Below are 10,782 nucleotides of genomic sequence, written 5' to 3'. Positions count from 1 at the left end.
AGTCATCCTACCTCAACCTAAACTGAGCATGAGAAAGTCACCATAGAAACACAAAGCAATTGTTACCTATAGAGGGGGCATGAGTCACAGCCAAATAAGAATAGTGTGAGAATCTTGGAGTCATTTTGATTTGCATTTTCCTGATGACTAAGGACTTTGAACATTTCTTTAGGTGCTTCCCAGCCATTAGATTCCTTTGTTGAGGAATCTCTGTTTAGCTCTGTATCCCATTTTTTTTTTAATTGAGTTACTTGAGTTGTTGGTGTTTAATCTCTTGAGTTCTTTATATAGTTAGCTATCAGCCTTCTGTTGGATACAGGGTTGGTGGAGCTCTTTTACCATTCTGTAGGCTGCTGTTTTGTATTATTGATGGTCTCCTTTGTCTTACAGAAGCTTTTCAGTTTCATGAGGTTCCATTTATTAACTGTTGATCGTGGTGTCTAGGCTGTTACTGCTCTGTTCAGGAAGTTGTCTCCCATACCAATGGGTTTAAGGCTATTCCCCATTTTCTTTTCTATAAGATTTAGTGTATCTGGTTTTATGTTGAGATCTGTGATCTACTTGGAGTTGAATTTTGTGCAGGGTGATAAATATGGATCAATTTGCATTCTTCTACATGCAGGCGTCCAGTTAGACCAGCAGCATTTGGTGAAGATGCTTTATTTTTTTCTATTATATGGTTATGGTTTCTCTGAGATCCTATCTTACACCTGTCAGAGTGTCTAACATAAAAAAAAAACCCAAATGCCAGCACAAATTGACAAGGATGTAGAGCAAGAGGGACAGTCCTTCATTGTTGGTTAGATAGCAAATTTGTACAACCACTTTGAAAATCAGAAAATTGGGAATAGTTCTACCTCAGGACCCAGCTATGCCACTCCTGGCCATATATCCAAAAGATGTTCCACCATACCACAGGGACACTTGCTCAACTATGTTCACAGCAGCTTTATTTGTAATAGGCAGAAACTGGAAACTGGCCAGGGTGGGTTGTTACCCAGTGGGGGAGGGGAAAGGAGGAAAGGGGAAGTGGGAGGGTGGAACTTAGAGGAGAGCAGGGAGGGGGGTTGTGATTAGGATGTAAAGTGAATAAATATATAAGTAAAAGAAAAAAAGGAACAGTGTGTTCATTAAAAAGCTCTTTCTTTTAGAATATTATCAAGGGTCCTTTCTAGAGGATGTGAATCTTAAATATGGTGCTGATGTCATTAAAATAAAAAGGAGTTGAGGGGCTGAGGAGATATCTCAGTAGTGTCATCTCCAGGACCCACATTTTAAAAAGCCAGGCATGGGAATGCATGCTTGCAATCCTGGTACTAGGGAGGCAGAGACAGGGGGATCCCTAAAACTCATTGGTCAGCCAGTCTAGGTTGCTTGGTACTTTCTAGGCCAATAAGAGAACTTGTCTTTAAAAAGCAAAAGCAACAACAGCAGCAGCAGCAGCAGCAACAACAACAACAACAAAACCTTGTGGGGGAACATCACCTGAGCTGAGGAATAACTCCCCTGAGATAGTTATTTGGCCTACACATATCCATGTGCAAAGATGCATGTATACCTACCTGTACTCATACATAAGCACACACACACACACATAGAGGGAGAGAGAGAGAGAGAGAGAGAGAGAGAGAGCTGAGATTCAGCCATTGTGGTTTACTTCTGTACTTCCAGCAGGAAAATCTTGAGTTTAAGGCTAGCCTGGGCTACATAGTAAGGCCCTGACTCAAAAGAATAAAGTGGAAATAAAAAGGGAGAAGGAAGACTGGAAGGAGCTGAGGCCTCCTGGGCCTGTGAAGGACTCAACTGACTGTTAGCATCAGGTTAAACAGGCCACCACTGAAGTCATCTTTAGAAAACCAAACTTACTTCTTCATTTAGCTAATACTTATCATTAATTCAATAATTCCCAAGCTACTGGTGTCCTGGGTGCCAATAATACGATTTCCATGCAACCTTCCTTCTGGTTTAACCTTTTGAGGGACATGATGAATTGCCTGAAATGTCTGGATGCTCCCTGGCTGTCCTCGGGCCATGCATATGTTTATTTACAGTTGGGATGGCTCATTGCTGTTCTGGCTGGCTGGTCTGTAATTTGCTGAGGCGCTTACGCTTCACTATTGGACGAAAAAAACCCCACCACAAAATAGCTTCTCTGCTAGTCCTAATTTGTCTGTAATGTTTGTACTGAAGATTGTCTGGTTGGCCTATTCAACTGAAATGCAGCAGAAATGTAAAATAGAGCACATGAAAGAAATAGGTATAAATCGATAATAAATCCTATCAAACGAAGAGAGCTTCTCAGGCAGCCTTGCAAAGTATTTGCATAACCTAATTTCCCACACCAGGATCTTTGCTGGTGTTTAAATTGCTCCAAAAGAAAGAGTAGTTATTTATGCTTCTGCTTGAATAATAGTTATTTTAAAATTCACCTGAATATCCTAATACATTTCTGTGAGGCGTTTATCCCATAGCATGAGGCCACGGAACACCAACTAAACTCCGTGTGCCGAATTGGTGACTGAATGTTCATTCATTTTATTAACGTGAGATACACCATGTGCCAGGCTCTGTTCTGGGTGTTCTGGACCCAAGGGGAGAAACCACAGAGAATGAGTTGTTCAGAACACAATGCCTTCAAATACCTTTTAGCAAGTTCAGCAAACATGGAGTCGGAAGACTTGAGATGGTCTTCACTGCCACATGCTGGCCATGTGATTTTGAGCAAGCTGATTAGTCTTTCGGGCTTTGCTTGTTACTTATCTAACCTGAGAGGTAGAACAAGGCAATGGGGGATGCTTAGGGGCCTAAGTGGTAAGCTCTCTGAGGCTTGCACTCAGGGGTCCCATTCCTACATTGTAGCCATGTAACCCGCATGGTCTCTGAGAGTTTTCACGTGTCAAGTGGGTTTATATGAAGTCTAGCTTGTGAAACCCTTGAGATGCTGTGTTTTCAGTACTAGCTTTGTGCCTGGCCTGGAAGTAAACTTCGTTAACTGGGAGCTGCTTCTTCTATCATTACTGTTACTGTCATTATTGTCCCTGGACTCAACCCTTTCTGATTATGGTAGGCTCTAAATTCACTCATTTGACTGGATATATATTTAGTGAGATCTACTGGAAATGTATTGAGTGGATATGTACTTAGTGACATCAAGACCATTCTGGGACACAGTTGGTAATGGACAGCTCATTCCCACCGCTAAGGAGCAGGAATCCTAATGGAGAGAGACAGGTGTCACATTAGTAAACAAACCATTGGCATAAATAATACATGTTCAAATAGCGATGCCTGCTATTAAAGAAATAAAGTAGATTTAACACACAAGGAGGGGAGTCTTTGCATGGGGACACTTTGCCTGAGAGGTGAATGCTAGATGACAGCATTGTATCAGAGACCAGAAGAAAAACTTTCAAAGCAGAGAGCTGACTTACAGATCTCTGCACAGAAGTGATCTCATCATTGAAGGGATAAAAGGGAAGCTAGCTTGTGGGACTGGAGGGTGGCTAACAAATACGGAATTAGCATAAGAACTAGGGGACAAGATGTAGCTCAGTGGTAGAGCACTTGTCTAGCATATAATTGATGACTCTGAATTTCTGATTCTCTTGTCTCTGCCTCTTGAGAATTACTGCTAAGTCCATGTCCAGTTTGTATGGTGCTAAGGGTTGAACCCAGGGCTTCCTGAATGCCAGGCAAGCATTTTACCAACTGAGCTACATCCCCCCAGTTCCTTTCAAATATTATTAGTTCTTCAGAGCGGAGATAGCTGGCAAAGTCCTTTAATTAAAAAAGAATGATATATATATATATATATATATATATATATATATATATATATCAACTTATCACAATACTAAGTGTACCTGAGAAGAAAGGACCTCAAAGGAGGAGTTGCCCTTGTCAGATTGGCTTATGGGTATGTATGTGGGACATTTTCTTGCTTGTTTATTGATGTGGGAAGACCCAGCCCACTGCAATTGCACCATCCTTGACAGATGGGCCTGGGCTGTATAAGAAAGGTGGCCTAGAGAATGCCAGTAAGGACTTACTCTGTGTTCTCTGCTTCAGTTCCTGCCTCGAGCCTTCTGCCTTGAGTTCTTGCCTTGAGTTCTATCAATGATGGGCTGTACTCTATAATCCAAATAAACCTCTTCCTCCCCTGGTTGTTTTTGATCATGGTGTTTATCACTGCAGCAGAGCATCAAGCTAGGATTGACAAAGTGACATGTATCTGTTATCCAAATACATAGGAGGATGGTGATATTAAGCCTGGGCCACACAATGAGACCCTGTTTCAAAACACCAAGGATCTAGGGATATAGCTCAATGGTAGAATACTTGTAGGTACAAAGCCGTGAAAAAGAAATTTTTTAAAAAAGTAAAGCATACACTAGACATACAAATCTTTAAACATTAGTGCTTGGAGCTGTTGACCAGTGAGGTCCTATTGATCTCTCAAACATTATATGGGATTGCCAATCCTATTCGGTTACTTTCTAGAGCTTGATAGTAAGATCGTATTGCTAAAGAGTCTATAGACTTGAGTCCTAGGACATAGAGCTATCAAGCTAGCACTGACCTAGGAGTGTCATCTGTCATGTCTAACTTTTATAATGCTAGAAGGTGCAATGTCCACTACTGGAGGAGAAAAGTCATCACAAGTCATACCCAGCTGTGAACTGTGCTTCAGTAAAAACTGGCCTGCCAAGATGTGCTTTTTAATGGACACACTGTTCCATTAAACACTGTTCCATGTGCACAATGCACATGTACATGTCAGAGGATAACTTTTAGGAGATGATTCTTTTCTCCAGCTTGTTTGAGGCAGGTTCTCTGTTTATGCTAAGAACCATAGGCCAACAGGCCCATGGACTTCATCCAAATCTCCAGTTCTGCCTTCCACCTTGCTGTAGGAGCGGACACCATCACATTTGACTTTTTGTGGGGGTTTTGTGCACTGAACTCAGGTGGTCAAGTTTTACCTGGGAAAGCAGTCTGCTGGCCCATGCACCTCATTTTGTAAAACTGTCTATAATCATATAGAAGTATTTTCTTTGCAAAGGGATAAATGTATCTTTGTATTTTAAAATTCAGAGACCTAGAATTTACATCCACACTCCCCAATCTTTTTATAGGTGCTTCTTGAATGCTCAGACTAGAACATCATTACCGACCGTCAAGTCAAGGGCTTGCATGATATACTAAGCTTCTTATACTGGAAATCTAGCTCAAAAAGCAAGGTTTTCCCCTCTCTTCACAGGGCTGGAATTTTTGACTTTGATATATCATTTATACATCTCATCCATTATTGACGCATTACAGCTTTGACATGAGGCAGCAACCTTTTAAAATCAAAACTACTCTGTCCTGACCCGTTTCTTATCCATACTCTTTTCAGAGCACAAGAAATTCCTGCATACAGCATTCACTTTGAAGCATTTTTCTCTTACAAACATACAGCCAGAAGGCCCCACACAACCTAAGTGCTCCTATTTGATGGAGAAGCTTTGCGTGTGTATCTCATTTTAAATTCTGAAGTGCAAATGTCATGTAACGAAAGTATCAGCAGTGACTTAAATGCGGTTAAATATGGAAACTCGGCATAAAGTCGGTGTTTATTTGCAGCGGGTGACAGTGATAAGGGCAGGAGCCTCCCGATAAGTGGCTTTCAGCCATCGTTAATCGGCTGATAGATGGATAGAAGAGAGGCTGGTCACAGAGGATGCCGCCTCGCCCTCTGTAATGGAACAGGCTCATCCATCTCACGGAGGGCGAGAGGAAGACCACGTGTGCCGCTGATTCCATTACTCTGCTCAGAGCAACCTCAGAGGCTGAGAGGAGAAGGCAAAAATCAAGAGACCTTGACCCGAATCATCATAGAAACTCAGACTCTCAGTATGCCAGAGCTAGATGGGGTTCTTGGTGATCCTTTAAGCCAACCCCTGCATTTTTAGATGAGGAAATTTCCATGCGTAACTGTACACCAGCATTTATTAATCAACACACATGTGTTCATTCCCTGGGTAAACCCTTTGGCAGGTTCCCCATTGCCCTTATGGTGGGTCTTTATTTAGACAGCGAGGCCCTCCTTGGTGTGCCTACTGTGTCTGTCTCTGCCTCTTCTTTTTATCTCTCTGTCTCCTCCCATTTTAATGAGGCTGGGGGAGAAAAGGTCTCCAAGCAGATTACACTGCTCACTGGGGTAGCTCTTGTAAAGCTTTAGGTGTACTGGATGCTAACGATGCAACATTTTTCCTGAATCCCAACAAAGGCCAGATGCTCTCTCCTTCATCTTCTCTTCATACCCTGCCTCTCAAACCCATACCACTAACACACTTGCCTGCTTCCTCATTTGTTTCCTACTTGACCAGTCAAGGGTATTATGTACCCATCATTTGTATGGAGAATTCTGCATAGTTGCCTGCACACTCATTACATAGTTGTTGACTGCGTGTTAGCTCATCACATGCCAACCACAAAAGGCAAAGCCTAACATGACACAGCCATGTTATGGAAAAAAAATCAGTCTATTTTATTCAAAACATTCATAACTTTTCTTCTCTAGGATATTTTTTTAGTTTACCAAGTTTGAGGAAGGCACATTCTCAGAAGTATTGAAAAAAGGGGTTTAGAAATTCCCAAGTATTGCTTTTCTGCCTTGCTTGCTGGCAGACCTGCTGCCATGGGCCCTGTGATCCAAGGGCAGAGGGAAGACAGCCTGGTTCTGTGTTCCATGCACATGTGAAACACTGCTATGTGCTGTGGACTTCACTGAGCGGCAGGGCTAGATGAAGGGCATCTTTTTTCTTTCTTTCTTTCTTTCTTTCTTTCTTTCTTTCTTTCTTTCTTCCTTCCTTCCTTCCTTCCTTCCTTTCTTTCTTTCTTTCTTTCTTTCTTTCTTTCTTTCTTTCTTTCTCTCTTTCTCTTTCTTTCTCTCTTTCTCTCTTTCTCTCTTTCTCTCTTTCTCTCTTTCTCTCTTTCTTTCTTTCTTTCTTTCTTTCTTTCTTTCTTTCTTTCTTTCTTTCTTTCTTATTCACTTTACATCCTGATGGCAGCCTCCCTCTTCTCTCCACCTCCCAACATCCCTTTCCTCCATCCCCCTCCCTTTCTCCTCTGAGAAGGGGAACCACCCTCATATAAACCCATATCAAGTCACTGCAGGACTAGGTACATCCTTTCCTACTGAGGCCAAACAAAGCAGCCCAGTTAAGGGGAACAAGATCCACAAGCAGGCAAAAGAGTTAGAGATAGCCCCCTTTCCAGTTGTTGGGGGACCCAGGAAGGCCAAGCTGTTATCTGCTACATGTGTGGGAGAGGGTCACTGAGTCTGCTGGTTTTCTTGTGGAGTTCCTATATTAAGAACATTTTAAAGGACCCTGGCCAGGTCACTGCCCTTGTAAAAGTGGTCTTTGGTGATGCCTACCCTTTTAAGAAGCTGATGGAGCTGTTCATCACTGCAAAGGAATCCCACAGTGGACAGTTTATGTTCTCTGGCAAGAAGGTCCAGCTGAATATCTGCCATGCTTTGCCCATGGGCACCATGCCTGAGGATTCTATCATGTGGTTTTTTTGTAGGATAAGCCTAGGGACAGGGGCAAGCTGGCACAAGCTTCCAGAAAGTATACCACAGTCATCTCCCACAACCCAGAGACCAAGAAGATCTGGGTGAAGCTGCCTTCAGGGTTCAAGAAGGTTATTTCCTCGACCAACAGAGCTATTGTTGGTGTCTTGGTTGCTGAGGGCAAAGTTGACCGGAGATGGGCAACTGGTTCACCCAGAGCCACAAGGCAAGTTAGTGGCCACCATAGGTCCTGGTACTCCATCCTGTCCCTCCTCTATAAGGTACCTTGATTCTTAACCTCTGAAGATTTAATGATGTAAAGGGCAAGGCTGAGTCTGCAAACTGAGGCTCCATTTGGACATAGGAATAACTTACAGGCACCAAAAGGCTTCTTAGTGACTGATAGAGTAACGTTGTCAAAGTTAGATCACAGAAGATCACACCCAGAAGGAGGTTCTCCCCATTCTACACATCAGCACCGAATCCTTATCCACTTGAGTTCACTGGCTGGGAAGCCCTTTATTGCTTTACTATAGCCAACCTGGTTCCTAGCTCAGTTTTCACTTACCAGTAAGCTTCAGTTTCCCAATCTATCAACTGGTTAACAAAACAGTCCATGAAGTCAGTGAGTTCTTGGTGCCAGAGACCCCGGGAAGATGGAGATACTCTGGGAAGATGGAGAAAGTTGCAGCTGATCCTCATGAGTCTATTGGAGGTGCCTGCAGACACTAGCTATCAATTGTTTTATAGGTAATTCATTGAGGGTTGAAAAACTTTTATTGAGCTCTTACTGTATGCCAGGGCTGAAAGAGTGGGTAGAGAAATGAATAAGATATCCTGGCCTGAGTGGGCATCAGATGTTGACTTCTGTCTTATCTCGAATCTTGACCTTCCATTCAAGTACAAGGACTTTCTGGCCTCAGCTTAGAGTGAACACATTTAATTTGTAAATATGTTTATAAAGATTTTTAGTGATAATTCTCCTACAAAACATAAAGCCAAGAGTAGAATTTTTACTTGTACTGTCTGTCATGCCAATATTTGAAATATTTTAGATTTGGGAGCATTTTGGCTTTCATATTTTCACATTAAGGATAATATATATATATATGTATATGTATGTATATGTATATATGTATGTTTGTGTGTGTGCGTGTGTGTATAAAACACATATGTATACATGTATTATTTAGTTTTGTCTGTTTGGAGTGTTTTGGGTGGAAGGACGTACTATATACTTCACTGCTACTCACTTCTTCAACAGCGTATTTTAGTGAATTGTTCTGATTGATTGATGTTGTGGTTTATTCCATGCTATTGATATACCAGTTTCCCATGCATGAGTGTGCCATTGTTTATCCATTCTATTTCTGATAGGAATTTGAATTGTTCCAGAACAGCAAGCAGTGCTTTAGCGAACATTCTGGAGTACACACATTGCTACACCGTATAAGTTCTCCAGAGTAAACACTGGTGGAGGTACTAGATTTCCCTGCACTGTATGTATCCATCTTGATAAAGCCAACACATTTGCTAAATGATCTGTACCAATTACATTAGTTATTTTGTGGTTCTGAGGATGGAACCAAGGGCCTTTCACATTTGTCATTTATCCCTGAGCCAGTACTGGAGAATGTGAGTGACAAGGAGTATTGGTTATGAGTAGAAATCAGGGCATGATGTAAAGGAAGCCCCCAAACATGCAGAGTTTCCACACAATTAGGGCTAGCACAGTCCCTTGTTCACTGTTTCCTCTTCTTCTTTACCCCATTCCACTAGACAAACCTCATTTCTTACCCACCGGGATAGCCTACTTTCACGTAGTGTATCTACTCTCTTTTCTTGCTCATCATTCTGTGTACACACTCGTATTGTTGTAAAGTTTCCTATCAACTGCACAAGTCCAGCAAGACAGAGCAAGTTAGACAAAGTAGACTTCTCATCCACTGCAGGCAGCAAGGATTCATAATCAGCTATGCTCCCAAGACACAGGGAAGACACCTCATGTCATACGACAACTGAGGGACCTCAGATGCATTCTGTCCTGTGTTTATGTGCCCTGGGTACCACTTGTCTCCCGGATCACAAACATTGTCCAACTTCCTTTTCCAGGAAGACCTCCCTTAGATTATTCTGTACCTTCTCTCATGGTTGTGGTTTGAATACGCTTGGCCCAGGGAGTGGCCAAGCTGTGGCCTTGTTGGAGGAAGTGTGTCACTCGAGGGTGGGCCTTAAGACCCTACTTCTAGCCATGTGGGAGACAGTCTTCTTCTGTTTGCTTTCGGAACAAGATGTAGAACTCTCAGCTCTTCCATCAACATGCCTGCCTGGGTATTGCCATGCTTCCTGCCATGATAATGGACTGCACCTCAGAACCTGTAAGCTAGCCCCAATTAAATGTTGTCTTTATAAGAGTTGCCTTGCACCTCAGGATATAAGGAAGGATAAGCCCATCTGCCTAAGGAGGGAAGTGCTGGGGGTACAGGAGGCCCAGCGAGGAGATGCTACTGTCAGACAGCCTGTGCAGGTGTGTGAGGGACAGGAAGCCCAGCGAGGAGATGCTACTGTCAGACAGCCCATGCAGGTGCATGGCAGACAGAGAAGAGCCCACCGGCAAGAAGCAGCAGTTGCTGCCACAGGCTTCCAGAGAAGGGAAGCTCACCTCTGACCTAAAGAGTGACTGGCCCATGCTGTGCTGAGGGCCAGACTGTACACAGTTTTGGACCAGTGGGATGTATTGACTAATAATTAAATAGTCTTAAAAACAAAAAAAAAAAGAAAAAAAAAAGAAAAAAAAAAAGAGTTGCCTTGGTCATGGTGTCTCTTCACAGCAATGAAACCCTAACTTGAACACTCTTTATCACAGGGGACTATGCTCTCAGTAGACTCTCCCAAGCAATAAAATGGTAACTAAGATAACTGTGATATAGAACTATAAGCTAAATTAAGCCCTTTCCTCACCAAGTTGCTTATGGTCATAGTGTTTATCCCAGCAAAAGTAATCATATCTAAGACACTTTCCTTTCTAATTGTTCCCAGGGCTACTAGCCCAGGAATAGCACTGTCTATGGTGAGCTAGGCCCTCCCTTATTAATCATTAGTCAAGAAAACAAACCACAGGCTTTTCCACAGGCCAACCTGGTGAGGGCATTTTCTCAGTTTAAGGTTCTTCTTCCTAGAAGACTCTGGCATGTGTCAGGTTGATATAAAACTACCACAGA

General features: G+C 42.6%; 1 pseudogene; it reads left to right on the top strand.

Moving 5' to 3' along the window:
* The first annotated feature begins 6,682 nt into the window (after positions 1–6,682).
* On the top strand, positions 6,683–10,229 carry LOC114620723 (annotated as a pseudogene).
* The last annotated feature ends 553 nt before the right edge of the window (positions 10,230–10,782 follow it).

This window comes from Grammomys surdaster, unplaced genomic scaffold (assembly GCF_004785775.1).
Source record: "Grammomys surdaster isolate TR1022 unplaced genomic scaffold, NIH_TR_1.0 170, whole genome shotgun sequence".
NCBI lineage: Eukaryota > Metazoa > Chordata > Mammalia > Rodentia > Muridae > Grammomys > Grammomys surdaster.
This window is presented reverse-complemented; position numbering and strand designations above follow the sequence as displayed.